The sequence below is a fragment of the Oncorhynchus mykiss genome, chromosome 4 (assembly GCF_057628025.1).
Source record: "Oncorhynchus mykiss isolate SJ-2025 chromosome 4, ASM5762802v1, whole genome shotgun sequence".
Lineage (NCBI taxonomy): Eukaryota > Metazoa > Chordata > Actinopteri > Salmoniformes > Salmonidae > Oncorhynchus > Oncorhynchus mykiss.
The window spans coordinates 65150852-65176343 of record NC_143025.1 but is presented as its reverse complement, the minus strand read 5'-3'; the positions used below and the strand labels follow the sequence as shown (position 1 = coordinate 65176343).

General features: G+C 41.5%; 1 protein-coding gene across 35 annotated transcripts in view; it reads left to right on the top strand.

The window, feature by feature from the left end:
- epb41l2 (erythrocyte membrane protein band 4.1 like 2) overlaps nucleotides 1–25492 on the top strand; it is a 94724-nt gene that overhangs the window by 4584 nt on the left and 64648 nt on the right. For 15 of the 35 annotated variants that reach the window (XR_016495380.1, XR_016495378.1, XR_016495381.1 and 12 more), the window contains exon 1: nucleotides 4236–4414. The exons of 18 other annotated variants lie outside the window; for them this stretch is intronic. The gene's annotated coding sequence lies outside the window, so the exon portion shown is untranslated. Of the gene's footprint in view, nucleotides 1–4225; nucleotides 4415–25492 lie in introns of those variants that run through there. 2 more of the 35 variants (XM_090232662.1, XM_090232642.1) reach the window with 2 other exon arrangements.

Sequence of the window (25492 nt, the reverse complement as noted above, 5' to 3'; positions counted from 1 at the left end):
CGGAATATGGATAGTTCAATGAATTCAAACTTTATTTGCCACATGCGCCGAATACAACAAGTGTAGACTTTACCGTGAAATGCTTACTTACAAGCCCTTAACCAACAGTGCACTTCAAGAAGAAAATATTTACCAAGTAGGCTAAAATAAAAAGTAATACACTGACTCAATACTGGGCACCGTTACCGAGTCAGTATGCAGGGGTACAGGCTAGTTGAGGTAATCTGTACATGTAGGTGGGGGCGAAGTGACTATGCATAGGTAACAAACAAACAGCGAGTAGCAGCAGTGTAGGGGGGGGGGGGGGGGGGGGGGGGGGGTCAATGTATATTGTGCGGTGGTGATTTTTATGAGTCTAATGGCTTTGGGTTAGAAGTTGAGGAGCCTGTTGGTCCTAGACTTGGTGCTCTGGTACCGCTTGCCGTGCGGTAGCAGAGAAAGCAGTCTATAACTTGGGTGACTGGAGTCTCTGACAATTTTATGGGCTTTCCTCTGACACCGCTTATTATATAGGTCCTGGATGGCAGGAAGCTTGGCCCCAGTGATGTACTGGGCCGTTTGCACTACCCTCTGTAGCGCCTTACGGTCAGATGCTGAGCAGTTGCCATACCAGGCGGTGATGCAACCAGTCAGGATGCTCTCGATGGTGTAGCTGTAGAACCTTTTGAGGATCTGGGGGCCCATGCCAAATCTTTTCAGTCTCCAGAGTGGGAAAAGGTTTTGTTGTGCCCTCTTCACGACTGTCTCGGTATGTTTGGACCATGATAGTCCATTGGAACATGGAACATGAAACTCTTGACCCGCTCCACTACAGCCCCGTCAATGTTAATGGGGGCCTGTTCGGCCTGCCTTTTCCTGGAGTCCACGATCAGCTCCTTTGTCTTGCTCACATTGAGGGAGAGGTTGTTGTCCTGGCCCCACACTGCCAGTTCTCTGACATCCTCCCATAGGCCGTCTCATTGTTGTCGGTGATCAGGCCTACCACTGTTGTGTTGTCAGCAAACTTAATGTTGGTGTTGGAGTTGTGTTTGACCACGCAGTCGTGGGTCAACATGCAATGTATCAAGAACTGCATATTTGGCTATTTTTCTTTGCATTTGTGCTTTATTAATCCTATTTGAAATTGACCTTTCAAAACCTTTTGACCAAAATAATTTGCTCTTTAAAATGTGATTCCTCAGTCTATTTTATGTGTTATTTGGTTGGCTGAAATTAAGATGTTGATTTCATCATGGTTTGATGTTTCAGATGTTGGCTTTTTGACATGACCCTATCACAGGAGTGTTGTGAGGGACCCTTTAGACCTCTGTAACACAGTCCTATTATGAGTTACAACTAGAGGTCGACCGAATAATCAGCATGGCCGATTAATTAGGTCCGATTTTCAAGTTTTCATTACAATCGGTAAATCGGCCTTTTTGGATGCTGATTACATTGAAATCCAGGAGTAGACTGCATGGCAGGCTGACCACCTTTACGTGAGTGCAGCATCAAAAGGACCTTGTGGATGCAAGGAGCCAAGGTAAGCTGCTAGCTAGCATTAAACTTGTCTTATAAAAAACCATCAATCTTCACAATCACTAGTTAACTACACATGGTTGATGATATTACTAAGTTAACTATCTTGTTCTGCATTGCATATAATCAATGCGGTGTCTGTTAATTTATCATCGAATCACAGCCTACTTCAACTTCTCCAAGCGGGTGATGATTTAACAAAAGCGCATTTGCGAAAAAAGCACAATCGTTGCACAAATGTACCTAACCATAAACATCAATGCCTTTCTTAAAATCAATACACAATTATATATTTTTGAACCTGCATATGTAGTTAAAAGAAATTCATGTTAGAAGGCAATATTAACTAGGGAAATTGTGTCACTTCTCTTGCGTTCAGTGCAAGCAGAGTCAGGGTATATGCAGCAGTTTGGGCAGCCTGGCTCGTTCCGAACTGTGTGAAGACCATTTCTTCCTAACAAAGACCGTAATTAATTTTCCAGAATTGTACATAATTATATAACGTTAAAGGTTGTGCAATGCAATGGCAATATTTAGACTTAGGGTTACCACCCGTTTGATAAAATACTGAACGGTTCCGTATTTCACTGAAAGAATAAACGTTTTGTTTTCTAAATGATAGTTTCCGGATTTCACCATATTAATGACCAAAGGCTTGTTTTATTATATTATAATTAAGTATATGATTTGATATTTGATAGAGCAGTCTGACTGAGCGGTGGTAGGCAGCAGCAGGCTCGTAAGCATGCATTCAAACAGCACTTTACTGTGTTTGCCAGCAGCTCTTAGCAATGTTTGAAGCACAGTGCTGTTTGACTTCAAGCCTATCAACTCCCGAGATTAGGCTGGCAATACTAAAGTGCCTATAAGAACATCCATTAGTCAAAGGTATACGAAATACAAATGGTATGGAGAGAAATAGTCCTATAATTCCTATAATAACTACAACCTAAAACTTCTTGACTGGGAATATTGAAGACTCATGTTAAAAGGAAACACCATCAATCAACCGATATGTTCTCATGTTCTGAGCAAAGAACTTAAACGTTAGCTTTTTTTACATGGCACATATTGCACTTTAACTTTTCTCCAACACTTTGTTTTTGCATTATTTAAACCAAATTGAACATGTTTCATTATTTATTTGAGACTAAATTGATTTTATCATATTACATTAAAATAAGTGTTCATTGTTCATTCAATATTGTTGTAATTGTCATTATTACAAATATGTAAAAACTGTCCGATTTAATCGGTATCAGCTTTTTTGGGTCCTCCAATAATCGGTATCGGTGTTGAAAAATTCTTTATTAGCATTTTGCATCATCATGATGATGTGGCCAGTGACACTTTGCTTCTCGAAAGTACAATATCTTGAAAAGTTGACTGCTGATATGCAAAATATTTTGGGACTGTATCAACTGTAGGCTAATGCATTTTTTTAGCAGAGTGGTTTTCCTTTTAATGTTCCCTGTGCAGTAAATATAAGTAGTCTAGTATAATCACTAGACTATATATACACACACCATATACATGCTCACACGCACTACATTGACACTCGCACACATACTGACACCACACACACACTTTTACTCTCATATACTGCTGCTACTCTGTTGTCTTGTGTATTTTATTCCTTGTGTTACCATTTTCTTTTTCTACTCTGGTCGTGGGGGAAAAGCTTATAAACAAGCATTTCACTGTAAAGTCTACATCGGTTGTATTTGGCGCATGTGACCAATACAATTTGATTTGCTCACGTCTAGATCAAGGTTATAAACAAAGACAAGGCCATCAGCCCATTGATTCATTACACTACAAACATTTAAAAGGTAATCGATGCATTAATAAAGCACACTCAACCTCCTAAACATAAAATGGTATATTGATCCCCAGTGCCCACAACAGAATATCTGCTATGTAATGGATATTTGATGGCAAGTGAAATTGCTAATGGTTGTTGTGCGTGCTGCTGCACTACCCTGCAGCAAGGTGGTCCAGTCTTTTATTTGTTTTGCCAAGTAAAGCTGTTGATATGTCATCTGATGCTGCGGTTGTTGAACACACGACACTGTTCTTTGATACAAATTCACTCCATTTAAAAAAAAATATGTTTAGTCTGTCCAGGTCAAAATGATATGGTGTTGTCTCTGCTTCACATTAATTTCTAAAAGGAATTGAAAGGCAACATGTCAACCAAATATCATGGGATCATTACAATATTACACTGAGTGTACCAAACACTCAAACTGGTGCGCCTGGCACTTATCGTCTATACCCCGTTCAAATGGACTTCAATATTTTGTTTTGCCCATTCACCCTCTGAATGGCACACATACACAAACCATGTCTCAAGGCTTAAAAATCCTTCTTTAACCCCCCCCCCCCCCCCCCATCTACACTGTTTGAAGTGAATTTAACAGGTGACATCAATAAGGGATCATAGCTTTTACCTGGATTCACATGTTCAGTCTATGACTATGTAATGGAAAGAGCAGGTGTTCATAATGTTTCTTGCAATCAGTAAAATGTAAAAACATTGCAATTACAATACATTTTCAGTAGTGGGAGCCACTTCCACGCCAAACTCTTCATACACTTGCAAATTGTAGACCGCCAATAGAAAAACGACTACATTTACAGACTGGTAGCGGAACCAATCAAAATGCATTCCAGGAAACCTGTAAAATGACTAAGCCAATGATATGAGGCACCTGTTTTTTTTTTTTTTTTTACGAGGCGGGGCTAGTGTGATCGACTGAGTTGCCTTTTCTCCCAGACAGATTTTAATTTTTGGTCTGGGAATTTCAATTTTAGAATTTGGGAGGTTGACCAGAGCATATTTTTATGAGGCCACGTTCTGAAAGTGTTTCTTATCTCATCTGAACTGCATCAGGTAAGTTGATTAGCCATGGTGCAACCTAATTGGTAGTCAGTGATAAAAGTGAGGTAAACATGAGTACTTATAAAACGTGAACATTTGTATATAAAAACAAATGTTTTTCACTTAGTAGGCTAGCAAGCCAGGCAGCTAAATTAATTTTCCTTGGTCAGTTTTGGAGCATCTCCATCTGTTCCTTGACCACGTTTTTTAAGAGGTAATGGGCATGGCATGTTTGTGTTCTACACTTATCGTTATCTATGACTGGTTCTCAAGTGGGATCCAACCTTTTACTACATGACAGCTGGCTTGCCCGAAAAATCTGGCTCTTTGTGAAACATGAATGCCTTATATAAGCAAGTTGTAGCTAGTTAATCCTCAATCATTTTATATAACCATGGTCTACATGGTTACCTTCTGTTGGAACCTCTTCTTATACCTCAGAGGTTCAGAGGCTTCTTCTTATACCTCAGAGGAACTCCTTTGAGTTGGCTAGAAGCTCATGCAAGTTTGTCTAGCTAACGATAGTTATCGACATCATTATGCATTTCAGGATGTGCCCAACTACTGTTTACTTGGGTAAATAATACTATAGCTCGCAGACAACACTAACAGATACTGCACTGGTTACGTCTAGGATTTATGAGATGGCTAGCTACGCGATTGAGAAGTGTTGCTAGTAACGTTACCTGCATTCGTAAAAAGTTGACATTGACATAGGCTTACCGTAATGAATAAACACGTTAGTTACGTATCGGTTGGCTTTCTTTGCTGTAACTCAAATCCTTTGATAATGCTTTCAAATGGAATCACGCCTGCAGACATTACACGTGCAGTTACCGCCAGTGTATGTTTTGATTTCACGCGCAAAACAGACCGCTAGCTAGCTGATTGATACACGCTAACTTTAGCTAGCGACACTTTGCTTTTAAATGGACTTATCTGGCACAATCTTGCTAAAGTTGTGGGTGTAGGATGCTTGGCCACTTAAATCAAGCACGTCATTACAATGAATGAATGTGATGGTTTTGTAACGTAAGATCATAAATCTGGAACGTGGTCTGAGCATTTCGTATTCTTTACGTAAATCCGAGACACTCCATTTAGTAAGAATACGTATGTTACGTTTCACATGGTATGTATTCGTGTGGATGTCCGTCATACATTTCGCATGATATATTACGAATTTGCTACGCGTATATTACGTAATATAGTACGAATTACAATTGGTTGTGGCTAACGTCAGCTTGCTCCAGGACAGCGTTCACCAAACACCGTCAGCCCCCCCCCCCGTAACAATACACATCTGATTAAAATTATCAAAGTTTGACGATTATTTGAATCAAATGTGTAGTGCTAGGGCAAAAACCAAAACATGCACCCATTGGAGTGCCGAGGACAGAGTTTGGGATACTATGGTTAAGGTTTTGATGTATGTTAGGGCAGGGTGTCAAACAACCAGGTGAGGGGAGCCCTCTGCTGAATGAGTTTGACATGTGGGGATGGGTCAGCTAACATACTAAGTAGCTAAAAAGTAGTGAGTAGTTGCTAAAATTGTCCGCAAACTTTGGGTTGCTTGGTGTTCCCGATAGAAGACCACCCATTAACCCCGACCAACCACCCCCCTTTTTGCCTTAAGTAACCTTTCTTGTGTAACCATACCAAATGTAAGATATCATACTAATTTGAGTGTCCTGGATTTACATTTCCTATGTTACATCTATTCTGAGACCAGTCTGCAAAGCTCTTCTCTCTCTGTGTAGCATCTGTGTGATACTTCCAACCAAATCCATGTAGACTAATGACAGATGGCTTGCCTTGAGCTCAAGGACACGCCTCACTTGTAGACACCCAAATGGCAGGACAGGCTGCATTGGAAGAAAGCCAAGTGTAATTAAAACCTCACCCAAACCGTAACTATAGACATTTCACAGCTTTTTCAGCAGGAGCGGAAGTGAACCCTGGAACCCCAAAAAACTTCTGGTGCATTTGTAAACAACAGCTGTTCTGTTGTGGCTGTAAACCACTAGCTAACTTAGTCTAGCTAATATGAAGTTGGCTAGCTGGTGATATTTAATTCACTGGCTATACAGTATGTTAAGTTAGCTAGCTGCCTAACATTACGTTAGCAGCTCATTTGAGTTAGCTTGCACAAACTTACTGTAGCATGCTACCTAGCTAATAATATATATTTTTTTATCATAACAAATATATTTACTGACTTGAATAGGTTCTCCCCCTGCCTCCATTTTCAGGGTCCTTGGAAAACAAAATAATTAGCTATCTTTCTGATGGATCCCGAGTGGCGCAGCGGTCTAAAGCACTGCATTTCAGTGCAAGAGGTGTCACTGCAGTCCCAGGTTCGAATCCAGGCTGCATTACATCTGGACATGATTGAGAGTCCCAAAGAGCGGTGCACAATTGGCCCAGCATCGTAATGATATACAGTACTAGTCAAAAGTTTGGACACACACTCATTCCAGGGTTTTTTATTTATTTAGACTATTTTCTACATTAGAGAATAGTAGTGGAGACATCAATACTATGAAGTAACACATGGAATCATGTAGTAACCAAAAATGTAGTAACCAAAAATGTGTTAAACAAATCAAAATATTCTCTCAACCAACTTCATGAGGTAGTCACCTGGAAAGCATTTCAATTAACAGGTGTGCCTTGTTAAAAGTTCATTTGTGGAATTTCTTTCCTTAATGCATTTGAGCCAATCAGTTGTGTTGTGACAAGGTAGGGGTGGTATACAGAAGATGGATAGATTTGGTAAAATACCAAGTCCATATAATGGCAAGAACAGCTCAAATAAGCAAAGAGAAACGACAGTCCATTACTTTAAGACGTGAAGGTCAGTCCTTCCGGAACATTTCAAGAACTTTGAAAGTTTTACAAGTGCAGTCGCAAAATTCATCAAACGCTATGATGAAAGGAAGGACCGCCACAGGAAAGGAAGAGGATAAATTCATTAGAATAACTGCACCTCAGATTACAGACGAAATAAATGCTTCAGAGTTCAAGTAACAGACACATCTCAATGTTAACTGTTCAGAGGAGACCGTGTGAATCAGGCCTTAAAACCTGTTACGGCTAGGCGTGCCGCTCGACAACATCCGGTAAAATTGCAGAGCGCGAGATTCAAACTACAGTATTGTAAATATTTAACTTTCATAAATATGGTAATACATCAAAATAAAGCTTAACATCTTGTTAATCCAGACGCTGTGTCAGATTTCAAAAAGGCTTTACGGCGAAAGCTTACCATGCAATTATCTGAGGACAGTGCCCTGCTTGCAAATGCATGACGAATCATTTCTCAACCAGGCAGTTGCGACACAAAAGTCAGAAATAGCGATATGCCTTACCTTTAAAGATCTTCTGTTGGCACTCCAAAAGGTCCCAGTTACATTACAAATGGCCCTTTTGTTCGATAAAGTCCTTTATATCCATAAAAACTCAGTTTAGCTGGCGCACTTCAGTCAATAATCCACCAGTTTCCCTCCATCAAAATGCATACAAAATGAATCCCAAACGTTACTAATAAAATTATCCAAACAAGTCAAACAATGTTTATAATCAAACCTTAAGTACCCTAATACGTAAATAAACTATAACATTTAAGACAGAGAATCATTATTGTCTTTACCGGAGATAAACGAAAAGAATGCGCTCTCGTCCATGTGCATGAAAAAACTACAGCTAAAATGGGAGTCACTTAGAAAAACTACAATTTCTACCTCATTTTTGCAAAAACCAGCCTTAAACTCTCTCTAAAGACTGACGTCTAGTGGAAGCCCTAAGAACTGCAATCGGGGAGGATTTCGCCTTATAATAAAAGTGACATGGGGGGGGGGGGGGTTTGCCTGTCATTTCAGTTTTGTTATACTCACAGACATGATTTTAACAGTTTAAGAAACCAATTATATGCATATCCTAGCTTCTGGGCCTGAGTAACAGGCAGTTTACTTTGTGAACTCTTTTCATCCGGATGTGAAAATACTGCCCCATAGCCCAAAGAGGTTTTAATAGTCAAATTGCTGCAAAGAAACCACTACTAAAGGACACCAATAAGAAGAGACTTGCTTGGGCCAAGAAACACGAGCAATGGACGGAGATTAGACCGGTGGAAATCTGTCCTTTGGTCTGATGAGTCCAAATTGTAGATTTTTGGTTCCAACCACGGTGTCTTTGTGAGACGCAGAGTGGGTGAACAGATGATCTCTGCATGTGTGGTTCCCACTGTGACGCATGGAGGTGTGATGATGTGGGGGTTCTTTGCTGGTGACACTGTCTGATTTATTTAGAATTCAAGGCACACTTAACCAGCATGGCTACCACAGCATTCCCATCTGGTTTGCACTTAGTCCCGCTATTATTTGTTTTTCAACAGGGCCATGACCCAACTAGAGGTCGACCGATTAATCGGAATGGCCGATTTAATTAGGGCCGATTTAATTAGGGCCGATTTCAAGTTTTCATAACAATCGGAAATCGGTATTTTTGGGTGCCGATTTGCCGCTCTTATTTCTATTTTTTTTTATATACCTTTATTTAACTAGGCAAGTCAGTTAAGAACACATTCTTATTTTCAATGACGGCCTAGGAACGGTGGGTTAACCTCCTCGTTCAGGGGCAGAACAACAGATTTTCACCTTGTCAGCTCGGGGGATCCAATCTTGCAACCTTACAGTGAACAAGTCCAACGCAATAACGACCTGCCCCTCTCTCGTTGCACTCCACAAGGAGACTGCCTGTTACGCGAATGCAGTAAGCCAAGGTAAGTTGCTAGCTAGCGTTAAACTTATAAAAAACAATCAATCATAATCACTAGTTAACTACACATGGTTGATGATATTACTAGATATTATCTAGCGTGTCCTGCGTTGCATATAACCTGACTGAGCATACAAGTATCTGACTGAGCGGTGGTAGGCAGAAGCAGGCACGTAAACATTAATTCAAACAGCACTTTCGTGCGTTTTGACAGCAGCTCTTCGTTGTGCGTCAAGCATTGCACTGTTTATGACTTCAAGCCTATCAACTCCCGAGATGAGGCTGGTTTAACCGAAGTGAAATGGCTAGCTAGTTAGCGCGCGCTAATAGCGTTTCAAACGTCACTCGCTCTGAGCCTTCTAGTAGTTGTTCCCCTTGCTCTGCATGGGTAACGCTGCTTCGATGGTGGCTGTTGTCGTTGTGTTGCTGGTTCGAGCCCAGGGAGGAGCGAGGAGAGGGACGGAAGCTATGCTGTTACATTGGCAATACTAAAGTGCCTATAAGAACATCTAATAGTCAAAGGTTAATGAAATACAAATGATATAGAGAGAAATAGTCCTATAATTCCTATAATAACTACAACTTAAAACTTCTTACCTGGGAATATTGAAGACTCATGTTAAATGGAACCACCAGCTTTCATATGTTCTCATGTTCTGAGCAAAGAACTGAAACGTTAGCTTTCTTACATAGCACATATTGCACTTTTATTTTCTTCTCCAACACTTTTTGAACATGTTTCATTATTTACTTGAGGCTAAATGTATTTTATTGATGTATTATATTAAGTTCAAATAAGTGTTCATTCAGTATTGTTGTAATTGTCATTATTAAAAGAATAATAATAATAATCGCCCGATTTAATCGGTATCGGCCTTTTGGTCCTCCAATAATCGGTATCGGCGTTGAAAAATCATAATCGGTTGACCTCTAGACCCAACACACCTCCAGGCTGTGTAAGGGCTATTTGACCAAGAAGGTGAGTGATGGAGGGTTGCATCAGATGACCTGGCCTCTCAATCACCCGACCATAACCCAATTGAGATGGTTTGGAATGAGTCGGACCACAGAGTGAAGGAAAAGCAGCCAACCAGTGCTCAGCATATGTGGGAACTCCTTCAAGACTGTTGGAAAAGCATTCCTCATGAAGCTGGTTGGGAGAATGCCAAGAGTGTGCAACGCTAACATCAGGCAAAGGGTTGCTATTTTGAAGTATCTCAAATATAACATATATGTTGACTTGTTTTAAAACATTTTGGGTTACTACATGACTCCATATGTTATTTCATAGTTTTGATGTCTTCAGTATTATTCTACATTATAGAAAATAGTAAAAATAAAGAAACCCATTGAATGAGTAGGTGTCCAAACTTTTGACTGGTACTGTACATCTGAGGTATTTATCATCAACCATTCATTACTAAGTAATGCTTCATTACTCATCAATAGTTCTGCCTGCAAATCACTTGCAAGTTCACTTGTTGAGAGGATGAAAGTGAATACAGTGCCTCATTATGGCTTGTCAGATGTCCTAATGAGACATTTGGGGGGGTTGATTATCTCCTAATTAGACAGTGGCTAGCATGACAGTACATGGAACAGTGAGTTATTGTGTGAAACTGCATGATGGTGCCCTGTCACAGAGTTCAGTAGATTTGCTCGTTACTTGAGTTTTTGCAGCTTGGTAAATGACTGTCCAAAATGTTTTGCATTAGCCTATTGGTAGAAGGGTAATATATTTTACTAGAAGTTCAAGAGCTATGGTACTCTTATTGATGTTAAACCTTTCGATGGGAAATTACAGTGCAACCTATCCTGGGGTTTGTTTCTGATACTTTTGGGCCATGCCTGATAAAATGTAGGGGTAGGACTTCTCAAGCAGGCTATCTGGTGCTGTGCTTGTTGAGCACTGCAGTGCTATTATATACCCCCTGGCCTATTCTTATGCAGCCTTGAGATTCCTTTCTTGGACACGTCTCTGAGCACATGCAGCACTACGTTTGTGGTTCATGGAAAGTTGAACTGGAATCACGCTGTAACGGATTTTGCCTAGACTTTGGTTTAGGGTTAATCCATGGTTCATGTTCCATTAGCTTCAGTGGTTGAGGAGACTGAAGGCGAATTATCTGGTTGAGAAACATCTCTGGTGTATGGGAGGACGAGTGGGAAAAGCTGCAGCATAGGGTACTCATTAACCTACTTCAGGCAACCGCTCATGTTATCTCTTTAGTGTAACAACAAGATAGTATGAGGTCAGGTGACACATGTCCCCTTTCCTTGGTTCAGTACCTAAGGATGCCTAAACACTTGTCTCCTCTTATCTAGTTTCCATGGTGGTTGGACTCAATCTAAGCTAAATGTAGCATTCAGCTTGGCTCTGTGTACTCAAAAGAACCCTGTTGAAAAGGTTTCAACTTGACTTTCTCATTATATATATAAAAAAGTATATATAAACTGCTGTAAATTGGCACCACTGACAGCTGTTAGAACAACTGATATGCCAATTCTTAATTGTTGCAAAAGAGGAAGAAATACCAGCGCTCTGAAATGTCAACCTTGTTCTGTCGCTACAGGTAAGTACCTCAGATTGTGATTGGACAAAGGTGAGGTGGGGATTTATTCCTGTTTGAACATTTTTGCAACAGACCCCTCTCCATGACGCTCAGTCTCCAAATTCTGGGTGTGCACTGTGAGAGTGATTGCTTAACCATTCGGAAGGGTTATGGGAACATCCCGCTTTTAGAGTCCTGTGTTCCTGACATCCTGCCATGGCCACTGTTTTTCCACAGGGATTGTCACAATGGTTTAGGCTTCTATGGAATGGCTCAACAAATAAAAGTTACACGCCTCTGGAACAAAAACTCTGTTGCTTCTCAGACAGTTTCATATCAAGCATTTTTCAAAGATTACCTTTACAATCCAACACAAGGCTTTTGATTCAGTTGACTTCAAAGCTCTACACAATTCTCCCAACCAAAATTGTTTGCAACAAGCTTCATTCATTGGTAGAGCTAAACAAAAGTAAACCGTGATCAGAAATGACTTGCTAAAGTAGTAAGCCACCATGTCTCTATATACAGTGCATTTGGAAAATATTCAGACCCCTTGACCTTTTTCCACATTTTATTAATTTAGTCTTCTAAAATTAATTAAATAGCCTTTTCCGCTCATTAATCTACGCACAATACCCCATAATGACAAAGCAAAAACAGGTTTTTAAATGTTTTTGTCAACAAAAAAATACTAATGAAATAGCTTATTTACATAAGTATTCAGACCCTTTGCTATGAGACTCAAAATTGAGCTTTGGTGATTCCTGTTTCCATTGATCATCCTTGAGATGTTTCTACAACTTGGAGTCCACCTGTGGTAAATTCAATTGATTTGACATGATTTGGAAAAGCACACACCTGTCTATGTAAGGGCCCACAGTTGACAGTGTGTGTCAGAGCAAAAACCAAGCCATGAGGTCGAAGGAATTGTCCGTAGTGCTCCAAGACAGGATTGTGTCGAGGCACAGATCAGGGGATAGGTACTCAAGAAATGTCTGCAGCATTAAAGGCCTCCATCATTCTAATATGGAGGAAGTTTGGAACCAACAAGACTCTTCCTACAGCTGGCCGCCCGGCCAAACTGGGCTGTCGGTGGAGAAGGTCCCTGGTCAGAGAGATGACCAAGAACTTGATGGTCACTGACAGAGCTCCAGAGTTCCTCTGTGGAGATGGGAGAATCTTCTTGAAGGACAACCGTCTCTGTAGCACTCCACCAATCAGGCCTTTATGGTAGAGTGGCCAGACAGAAGCCACTCCTCAGTTAAAGGTAATGACAGCCCACGTGGAGTTTGCCAACAGGCACCTAAAGACTCTGACCATAAGAAACAAGATTCTCTGGTCTGATGAAACCAAGATTGAACTCTTTGGCCTGAATGCCAAGCGTCACGTCTGGAGGAAACCTGGCACCATCCCTATGGTGAAGCATCGTGGTGGCAGCAGCATGCTGTGGGATGTTTTCAGCGGCAGGGACTTAGGAGACTAGTCAGGATCGAGGGAAAGCTGCCGGAGCAAAGTACAGAAAGACCCTTGATGAAAACCCAGAGCGATCAGGACCTCAGACTGGGGCGACAGTTCCCCTTCCAAACAGGACAACGACCCTAAGTATACAGCTAAGACAACACAGGAGTGTCTTCGGGACAAGTCTCTGAATGAGCGGCCCAGACTTGAACCCGATCTAACATCTCTGGAGAGACCTGAAAATAGCTGTACAAGGACGTTCCCCATCCAACCTGACAGAGCTTGAGAGGATCTGCAGAGAAGAATGGGAGTACGAAGATGCAGCTATTGATTGCCTACAGATTCTTACTCAGTTTGCTTGGTGGCTGACCTGCCTAAACTGTGTCCCTCCCCTCTCTCTCTGTCCTTCGGTAGCTTGCTATGAAAGAGAGTTTGTTCTCCGAATTATGGCAACTAATGTCTCCATTACAAAAATACTGAATCTTAGGAATCGAATCCTAGCGGAATCAAATCTTGACACTCAGAAATGGGAGTTGACACCAGGAGTAAATATTTTGAGTTGATTCTCCACCTCTATATCACCGTCGTTAACACTTGGAAAAATTACAGAGAAGGGCAAGTGACCGCAGTATAGGAGTACTTTGAGAAGTTACAATGTACAAAAATATCTAAATTCAACATGCAACAATTTCAAAGACTTTACTGAGTTAGTTCATATAAGGAAATCAGTCAGTTGAAATATTCATTCGGCCCTAATCTATGGATTTCACATGACTGGGAATACAGATATGCGTCTGGTCACAGATACCATTTAAAAAAACAACAAATGGGCATGGATCAGAAAACCGTCCAGTATCTGGTGTGACCACCATTTGGTCTTATGCAGTGCGACGCATCTCCTTCACATAGAGTTGATCAGGCTGTTGATTGTGGCCTGCGGAATGTTGTCCCACTCCTCCTCGATGGCTGTGCCAAGTTGCTGGATATTGGCGGGAACTGGAACATGCTGTCTTGTACGTTGATGTAGATCATACTGTTTAATCAGATTCTTGATATGCCACACATTTCAGGAGGGTGGATTATCTTGGCAAAGAACATGCTCAGTAACAAGGATGTAAACAAATTTGTTTAAAAATTAGCGATAAGCTTTTTGTGCATATGGAACATTTCTGTGATCTTTGATTTAAGCTCATGAAACATGTTACCACCACTAAATGTATCGTGTTTTTTTATTTTTGGATGTCATTTTCATGGACAGCAACTACTCAACATTTCCCCAAACTATACTAGCCTCCCTCCACAGCAACGATCTGAACCTGAATGATACCTGGGCAGTGGTCACAGATAAGGCATCCTACTGCCTGAAGGCATACAAGGTGGTTCTGAAAGGAGTGATACCCAACAGGAGTGATGCCCTATGAAATTCCGTTTTTTTCCCCGTTCAAATTATGAATCCGGTGTTTTACAATTAACACATTTTATCATCAAAGTGTCTAATGTGAATGAATAAAATGTTATAACATAACAGTACATTTGTAATGACGCAACACAACATTGCACAATTTGTTTTATCAAGGCAAGTGCTTCAATACTGAGTTCTACTAGGTGTTAAATTACAAATGAAAGAAAGTCATGCAAGAATCTAGGCAACAATGCAGCAACCTTCTCCTCTTTTTCCAGCTGGCTGAGGATGTTTGTGACTGCCTGGGGATGTTTGTGACTGCCTGGGATGGTGACTTTTCTGCCAACAAAAACTCTGTACAGATGAACATGCTCTGCATGGTACTTCACTGCATCAAACCAGCTACTCCATCTGGAGCTCACTGCTTCAGGAAGAGTCTTGGCCTGCACAAACTCCTTCATAATGAGGAAGCTCACCCATCTTCTCTTTCTGGCAGGCTTCTTGAAGAAGACAGATCTCATCCATGTCAAAAGTGATGAAACAGAAGTGAACTCAGCAAAAAAAGAAACATCCTCACTGTCAACTTTATTTTCAGCAAAATTAATGTGTAAATATTTGTATGAACATAAGATTCAACAACTGAAACAAACTGAACAAGTTCCACAGACATGTGACTAACAGAAATGGAATTATGTGTCCCTGAACAAAAAGGGGGTCAAAATCAAAAGTAACAGTCAGTATCTGGTGTGGCCACCAGCTGCGTTTAGTTACTGCAGTGCATCTCCTCATGCACTGTACCAGATTTGCCAGTTCTTGCTGTGAGATGTTACCCCACTCTTCCACCAAGGCACCTGCGAGTTCCCGGACATTTCTGGGGGGAATGGCCTTAGCCCTCACCCTCCGATCCAACAGGTCCCAGACGTGCTCAATGGGATTGAGATCCGGGCTCTTCGCTGGCCATGGCAGAACACTGACATTCCTGCCTTGCAGGAAATCACGCACAGAACGAGCAGTATGGCTGGTGGCATTGTCATGCTGGAGGGTCTTGTCAGGAGGAGCCTGCAGGAAGGGTACCACATGAGGGAGGAGGATGTCTTCCCTGTAACGCACAGCGTTACTCATTCCTTCGACGATAAACGCGAAGCTGACCATCGCCCCTGGTGAGACACAACCGCGTCAGAGAAGAGCACCTTTTGCCAGTCCTGTCTGGTCCATAGGCGACGTTGTTGCCGGTGATGTCTGGTGAGGACCTGCCTTACAACAGGCCTACAAGCCCTCAGTCCAGCCTCTCTCAGTCTATTGCGGACAGTCTGAGCATTGATGGAGGGATTGTGCGTTCCTGGTGTAACTCGGGCAGTTGTTGTTGCCATCCTGTACCTGTCCCGCCGGTGTGATGTTCGGATGTACTGATCCTGTGCAGGTGTTGTTACACGTGGTCTGCCACTGCGAGGACAATCAGCTGGCCGTCCTGTCTCCCTGTAGCGCTGTCTTAGGAGTCTGAGTACTTAATTGCCTACCGTCTGTAAACCGTTTGTCTTAATGACCGTTCCACAGGTGCATGTTCATTAATGGTTTATGGTTCATTGAACAATTATGGGAAACAGTGTTTAAACCCTTTACAATGAAGATCTGTGTAGGTATTTGGATTTTGTCACGAACGGGCTCGAAGTTCGTAACAAAAAGGGAGACAACGTGGAGTTAAGGAATAACAAAATATTTATTAACTGAAGTAAACTAAATGCAATTAACAATTGTGTGTGTGTGTAGTCAACAATCACCAGTGTGACTGGTTGCGTGCATAAATGTGATAATGAGGGGTGTTGAAAGGTGACAAAGCAAACAAATAAAACGACCACAAAAATGTCAGTGTGTCTACATGGAGAGAGTCTCCTCAATGAATGGGTAAGAGGTGTATTTATCCCGGGACACAACCGGGCCCAGGTGTGTCCCATGTCGCTGATGACCCTCCCAGCTTCGCTTACCAACATCCTATTTACAGAAAACAAGAGCAAACATAAAGAATACGGCAGACCGAGTGGGAGGGTCGTCACAATTTTTATGAATTACCTTTGAAAGACAGGGTCCAGAAAAGGGGGCGTTTTCTTTTTTATTTGTAGTGCTGCCTGATCTCACCCACCAGATTGATGGCATGGCAGAGACGGGTTACATGGACACTGTTGGGCATCACTCCTTTCAGAACCACCTTGTATGCCTTCAGGCAGTAGGATGCCTTATCTGTGATCACTGCCCAGGTATCATTCAGGTTCAGATCGTTGCTGTGGAGGGAGGCTAGTATAGTTTGGGAAAACGTTGAGTAGTTGCTGTCCATGAAAATGACATCCACCAGAAAGTACTGATTTTCAACACCTGCAATGAAAGATACTGGAAAACTTTAATGATGTTTTAACCTAAAATAATATTGTTACAAAATAAGTGTTATTTAAATTTCAAGTGTAAACAATATAGAAACAGCGATAGTTAGCTAGATGGAGAGGCAGACAGCTGCTGCTGACATTATGTATCACTATATTTCACCACGATAGCTCATCTTTTGGAATATCACAATTTGCATGCGGACAATTCACATTGCAGAATGTAAATGTAGGCTATTGCAATGGTATATTAATAGGCTGTTAACTCACCATTGACAACGTTTAGAGCGCCTCAATCCTTTGCACCTGTCTCGCCAACAACCACTGCAAACTTCTTCCCACGGATCTTCTGTAGAACGGCAATCATATGTTGGTCGAACACACGGGACAGGTGAGTTTGACGGATGTCAGACTCGGCGCGCACACAGCCAATAAATCCTGAATTTTTTTTTGTCTTCAATCTTCTGATGCGCTTGCACTAGTAATGGTTGTTTGAAGAGGCATGCTCTGGCTAACACTGCTTTTCCTTGTTCCCCCTCTCAAAACACCCCAATCGAAAACATAATTATTTCTCTATGCCTACCCGTCTGTAATTTTACAATTCTGAATTAATTTGTTATTACAATAATTAGGCCTACTTTTAAAAAATTAAAAAATACAAATTCAGCCAAATTAGGGAAAATTCTTGCTTATTCCACGTTTTACAGTTGATTCCATTTTTATGACCAAATTTCGCTTTTCTGTCCGTGTTTCCCGCATTGCGGAAATCATAGGGCCCTACCATAGGGGATCTTTCAATGTTCTGTCTAGAAGCACAAGGATCTGTTTGATGTGCTACATAAAATAGGTAAACATATTAGTTTAGTGAAATTACACAACTAGTGAAGTCAGAGGCACGGATGTTCTTCACCCCCTGTACTCTTTTGAAGCCCCCCTCTGTACATATGCTACAGGCAGTGTTCCCTTTTTCGGTCACCAAGCAAATTTCACGTCTGCTGAGCGCAAACTTGAACTTTGAAAATTCTGTGCAACTTCCCGCGCTCGTTTACTGTGAACATGGATGCTGTACATGTTTTTAGTTTGTTTTAAGTGGTCAAGTAGGCTACTGTGGCTATTTAAAAAAAATCCTAATGTACCAAATAATATGCATCATTATTCCCATACCATTTATTACAGAGAATTAGACCAGATATGCTACCCTCTGCCTATTGGCTACTTAGCTTATTCAAGCCTGTCTCAAAATACAATACTGCCTCGAAGACAACAAAAACATTTTGTGCTCTTGTACGTTCTGCCTAAAACAAAATCTCTTGCATAGTTCATTTTGTATACGAAGTCTTGTATAGTACGTTTTTTGTTTCGGTATGTTTCGCAATTCCCTCAGTTGATAGTGCTAACTAATGGGGAAAACGCTAGAAAATTGAGTGAATTCCAATCTCGTGCTTCTCTGTGCGGAAGTCCCAAGGAGCTGCACGCCCGCGTGCAACTAAGAGGGAACATTGGCTACAGGTATCTCTAGCTTTGCTTGCTTTTCTGCTGTTCTAGCCTAAATATCAGTGTCTCTTGCAGGATGGTGGAGCAGTGATAAAACCCCAAGCTGTATAAACAAGATGTTTAGGCAGTGCAGCCCCACATTTCTGGTTACTGGGGCAGCAGGACTGGAAAATCAAGAATGCCCTGTGTCACTTCCCACTTTTCCATCAGGAAAATGTTTGCACCACTGATTTCCGCCTCTTTAGGGTGATGCCAGTGATAACCTCAAACCCTTGGTCCTTCCAAGGGTCCTCTCTGGCTGCCTGAAAAGTGCCTGACCCCATCGTGGAATACTAATTGGAGTCGTGTTCACAGCCCCTTGCTGTTTCCTCTAACACTACAAACTGAGGGATCCTCAAGGTCTTTAATCTACTATTAGGAGGTTGCTTAAGTAAACCGAGGAGGCTATACCCCCTAATCATCTCTTTTGGACAGCTCTCGTTCTCAGTCGCAGCTAAAGAGAAATAGAAGGAAGTGCTTGACTGCTCTCATTACCCAAGGGATTGAACTGAATAGATTTTTCTAAGGAGCTTAATTAAGCTGCTGACGGATTTTTGTTTGTGTAGTTTGGAGATGTGAGCTTGCATGTCAAAAGATAAAGCTTAGATTTTTATTCAAGGTAAACACAGCTTTGACTTCCCTTTAAATTAAGCCATTGTTGGCGCTGTTTTGAGCTGATCAAATAATCAACGTAAATCACACAGTAATGGAGGTTCTTTGTAAAATTCATAGTTCTTATTTCCATACCCTTTAGTGAGACAAAAAGGCCCTTGTTCATGCTGGAGAGGGTGAGATAAAGGGATGGGATTAGCAGAGGAGACAGAGGAAATGGCCTGAATGGGAAGGATGGAGTGTGTCACCACGTCAGACTTCCTGTTACCATTCTCTGCGGGTGCAAAGGTCACAGGGCTGTTTGGGGCCGCTTGCAGGAGGTGCAGACGGCTCCTTCTCTGGAAAATAAACATGGCCCCCAACTTTCACCATGTCAGAGCTGGCCTTGGCAGAACAGGCTGCTGCACTTCTGCTGTTCTCTCTGCTCACATGCAGTCACACACTTTATCTAACAAGTCTTACGCATGATTTTTATTTTTTACTACACTATATTCAAAAGATTAGCCAGCTGGCTAGGCTTGTTCTGGACCTGGGTTTGTCATAAGCATAATTGCCTCGTTAAATGTATAAAATACAAATTTGGGAAAACTTTGCCACAGATGAAAACAAGTATATTTGACTTCACCATCTATTGTTATTAGGGATGCACCGAGATTACATTTTTGGCCGATATTGATAACCAATATTTTACATTTTTGCGACCTTTTAAGCATTCTAGTACAGTTAAATACTTAAACACACACACACGGATGCAGCTGTCTAAGTCACTGCATCTCAGTGCAAGAGGCGTCACTACAGTCCCTGGTTTGAATCCAGGCTGTATCACATCCGGCCGTGATTGGAAGTCCCATAGGGCGGGGCACAATTTGGCCCAGCGTCGTCCGGGGTAGGCCGCCATTGTAAATAAGAATTTGTTCTTAACTGGCTTGCCTAGTTAAATAAAGGTGACACACACACCACACACATTTACGTATGTCCGCATTACCAGTAAAACATCATCAAAACCGCCTTCTTTCACTTGCTGTGCTGTTTCGTTGTTCAGTCTCAACCAGGATTTCATCATACATGTCAAGCAGTGAGGTTTCACCTCTCTGTCCGCAGCCTCTCTTCCTCGGTGCATACTGTCACTGTTCATTTACATCTTGTCCAGCTGTGTCTAATATTTTCACGTAAACCATGTTTCTTGTCTGTGTCGAAGTAGCAGTCCTTGTACATAGCATCGAGCATGGTGGCGACACAGTAGAGGCTCGGAGAGAATGCCACCGACTCGCTTGTTTACAGCCTCTAGTAGAGTAGTAGTACTCTAGTAAATCAAATCAAATTTTATTTGTCACATACACATGGTTAGCAGATGTTAATGCGAGTGTAGCGAAATGCTTGTGCTTCTAGTTCCGACAATGCAGTAATAACCAACAAGTAATCTAGCTAACAATTCCAAAACGACTACCTTATAGACACAAGTGTAAGGGGATAAAGAATATGTACATAAAGATATATGAATGAGTGATGGTACAGAGCGGCATAGGCAAGATACAGTAGATGGTATTGAGTGCAGTATATACATATGAGATGAGTATGTAAACAAAGTGGCATAGTTAAAGTGGCTAGTGATACATGTATTACATAAAGATGCAGTAGATGATATAGAGTACAGTATATACGTATACATATGAGATGAATAATGTAGGGTATGTAAACATTATATTAGGTAGCATTGTTTAAAGTGGCTAGTGATATATTTTACATAATTTCCCATCAATTCCCATTATTAAAGTGGCTGGAGTTGAGTCAGTGTGTTGGCAGCAGCCACTCAATGTTAGTGGTGGCTGTTTAACAGTCTGATGGCCTTGAGATAGAAGCTGTTTTTCAGTCTCTCGGTCCCAGCTTTGATGCACCTGTACTGACCTCGCCTTCTGGATGATAGCGGGGTGGACAGGCAGTGGCTCGGGTGGTTGTTGTCCTTGATGATCTTTATGGCCTTCCTGTGACATCGGGTGGTGTAGGTGTCCTGGAGGGCAGGTAGTTTGCCCCCGGTGATGCGTGGTGCAGACCTCACTACCCTCTGGAGAGCCTTACGGTTGTGGGCGGAGCAGTTGCCGTACCAGGTGGTGATGCACCCCGACAGGATGCTCTCGATTGTGCATCTGTAGAAGTTTGTGAGTGCTTTTGGTGACAAGCCGAATTTCTTCAGCCTCCTGAGGTTGAAGAGGTGCTGCTGCGCCTTCTTCACGAGGCTGTCTGTGTGGGTGGACCAATTCAGTTTGTCTGTGATGTGTACGGCGAGGAACTTAAAACTTACTACCCTCTCCACTACTGCAGTTTGTTTTTTTACGTGTTTTTTTACGTGTTATTTCTTACATTGGTACCCCAGGTCATCTTAGGTTTCATTACATACAGTCGAGAAGAACTACTGAACATAAGAGCAGCGTCAACTCACCATCAGTACGACCAAGAATATGACTTTCGCGAAGCGGATCCTGTGTTCTGCCTTTCACCCAGGACAACGGAATGGATCCCAGCCGGCGACCCATAAAAACGACTTCGTAAAAGGGGGAAACGAAGCGGTCTTCTGGTCAGACTCCGGAGACGGGCACATCGTGCACCACTCCCTAGCATTCTTCTCGCCAATGTCCAGTCTCTTGACAACAAGGTTGATGAAATCCGAGCAAGGGTAGCATTTCAGAGGGACATCAGAGGCTGTAACGTTCTTTGCTTCACGGAAACATGGCTCACTGGAGAGACGCTATCGGAGTCGGTGCAGCCAGCTGGTTTCTCCACGCATCGCGCCGACAGAAACAAACATCTTTCTGGTAAGAAGAGGGGCGGGGGCGTATGCTTCATGGTTAACGTGACGTGGTGTGGCCACAACAACATACAGGAACTCAAGTCCTTCTGTTCACCTGATTTAGAATTCCTCACAAGCAAATGTCGACCGCATTATCTACCAAGGGAATTCTCTTCGATTATAATCACAGCCGTGTATATTCCCCCCCAAGCAGACACATCGATGGCTCTGAACGAACTTTATTTGAATCTTTGCAAACTGGAATCCATATATCCGGAGGCTGCATTCATTGTAGCTGGGGATTTTAACAAGGCTAATCTGAAAACAAGACTCCCTAAATTGTATCAGCATATCGATTGCGCAACCAGGGCTGGAAAAACCTTGGATCATTGCTATTCTAACTTCCGCGACGCATATAAGGCCCTGCCCCGCTCTCCTTTCGGAAAAGCTGACCACGACTCCATTTTGTTGATCCCTGCCTACAGACAGAAACTAAAACAAGAAGCTCCCGCGCTGAGGTCTGTTCAACGCTGGTCCGACCAATCTGATTCCACACTCCAAGACTGCTTCCATCACGTGGACTGGGATATGTTTCGTATTGCGTCAGACAACAACATTGACGAATACGCTGATTCGGTGAGCGAGTTCATTAGAATGTGCGTTGAAGATGTCGTTCCCATAGCAACGATTAAAACATTCCCAAACCAGAAACCGTGGATTGATGGCAGCATTCGCGTGAAACTGAAAGCGCGAACCACTGCTTTTAATTAGGGCAAGGTGACCGGAAATTTGACCGAATACAAACAGTGTAACTATTCCCTCCGCAAGGCAATCAAACAAGCTAAGCGTCAGTATAGAGACAAAGTAGAATCTCAATTCAACGGCTCAGACACAAGAGGTATGTGGCAGGGTCTACAGTCAATCACGGATTATAAAAAGAAAACCAGCCCCGCCAGAAATAAAGATCCAATTAATCACTTACCTTGAATTATCTTCATCAAATGACACTCATATGACTTCATGTTACACAATACATGCATGTTTTGTTTGATAAAGTTCATATTTATATAAAAAAAAATTGAGTTTACATTGGAACTAGTGAATCTAACGTGCCAAAAACATCAAGTGATTTTGCATAGCTACATCATTCAACAGAAATACTCATCATAAATGTAGATGATAATATAGTTATACACATGGAATTCTAGATATACCTCTCCTTAATGCAACCGCTGTGTCAGATTTTTTTTAAACTACGGAAAAAGAAACGCATGCAATAATCTGAGACGGCGCTCAAAAGAAAAACACCACAGCCGCAAAGATGGCGTCAACATAAACAAGAAATTACATGATAAATATTCCCTTTGATGATCTACATCATAAAGCACTCCAGGAATCCCAGGTCCACAATAAATGATTTTTTTTATTTTCGAAAATGCCCGTTATTTATGTCCAAATACCTTCTTTTGTTAGTATACATGGTTGGTATACATATTGAAACGCTAATTCTGGTCAGCGTTATATCGGACAAAAAGTGATATTACCAATCGAAGAAACATTTCAAACTAGGTACAGAATCAATCATTGGGATGTTTTTAACATATAGCTTCAATAAAGTTCCAACCGGAGTATTCCTTCTTGTCTTCGTGAGCCATGGAACGCAAGTGACTACCATGAAGGAAAAGGCGAGATCACAAAATGGCTGCTTGATGGACATCTGATATATTCTGCTCTCATTCACTCCCACAACAACATAGAAGCCTCATGATTTCTATTGATGGTTGACATCTAGTGGAACCCTTAGGCAGTGCAACATCATTCAAGGGGATTTCATTGGGGACTCTGGTGAATACATACAAGCTCAGATTTCTGACTTCCTGTTTTGATTTAAACTCAGGATTTTGCCTGCCAATATGAGTTATGTTATACACATAGACATCATTCAAACAGTTTTAGAAACGTCAGAGTGTTTTCTATCCAATACTAATAATAATATGCAAATATTAGCAACTATGACTGAGGAGCAGGCCGTTTTGATATGGGCACCTTTCATCCAAGCTACTCAATACTGCCCCTGCAGCCATAAAAAGTTAATGACTTTAATCGTGTAAAGTCATCATTAAGTTGTGGGCATTGTCTTTCAGTTGAAAAAGTGCATATCCACTCTTGTGGGCCTATAATATTGTCACAAAGAATGTGCAATGAATAAACACTTCAGATAGCATTCAAAATTGATGCAAGAAATGTCCTTTGTTTTTCAACTAAACTTGAACCCAGATATTGTTTGTTTTTCACGGAAGTGATCAAAATAGGACTTGGCGATATGGCTTAACTCATCTCAATCTTTTTCATACTTATGGGCAATTTTTAAAGATGAATTACTCTGCTTTTTTAAACAGTCTGCAATAATCTAATGAATTCAGAGTTTTTGAAATACCAAGGCAGAATATGCTTTTCACAACCACAAGACCTGATAATTGTATAAAAAATAGTTGTACCTGCTTTTTTTGCAATTGTCACTGATCTGTTTTTTTGTTTTGTTACAGATTTAACCAGAACCATGCATATAATGCACATTCACTAATAATGTAGCAGGCATAAAAATGAACACCAATATCTCAAGCACAAGCCCACATGCTAGTGAGTAGCCACCTAATATTTATATTATGTTTTGGCAACTTTGATCTAGGTATAATTTCACAATCTCTGATTTCAGCAAGGAAAAACAGTTGAATTGTGATAAACACAACCCTGTCCACTTTGTTCAGATGTTGAAATCAAGTGGCCTACCTTATTTCTCAGAATGAGAACAAGTTGCCAATTCCTTTTTGTGTTTTATGCTTATTGCACATTTATTTAAACACAGACTGAAACAGCAAGTATATAACGATCTTTATTTGACTAAAATGCTGCTAGCGATAGGTGGTACCGTAATGCGTATGCGACAAACTGAAAATTCATTTTCTGGATTGAATGTTCATTGATGCATCCGTTTTAGTAGTGTCTGCTCTGCTCGAAATTTGAGGAGTTCAAACAACCTTTCGAAACACCCTGTTTAACTTCTCCTCCTATTACAGTAAAAGGTCTCCATGTGTTTCTCAAATGCAAATAGCGAATTGAAACTGTTTGTCAGAGAGGAAGAAGTGATCTCTCATCTTTGTTGCTGTGGAGGATCTTAGGAGAAAGAGGTGAAGCGTGAGGTTTCACTCTCGCCAAAATCTGTCCAATGCATTTCTATGCTCTTATTTATTTTCAACCTAAGTTTGTCGCCTGCCTTCCCGCCTTTGGGACAACGACTCCCATTGAGCATATCGTCATTGTATACAGGTCTCTGGTATAAATGGGTAGATGCACAGAAGGAGCGAACGAGACGAGACCAAAAAGACAACATGAGAACAAGCAGATTCTGCGATGCCGGCATTTGAAAAACATACATTCAAATTAATTCGACATATCGCCCAGCCCTACCTGCAATATATTTCCTTGGGAACCCCTGTGCACCTGTGCTGAGATGGACCCCACATATGGAACCAAGTGACCCGGGAGCACCCGTCTCCGCGCCTCACTGCACTAATCGAAGCTGAATAAGGGAATTTA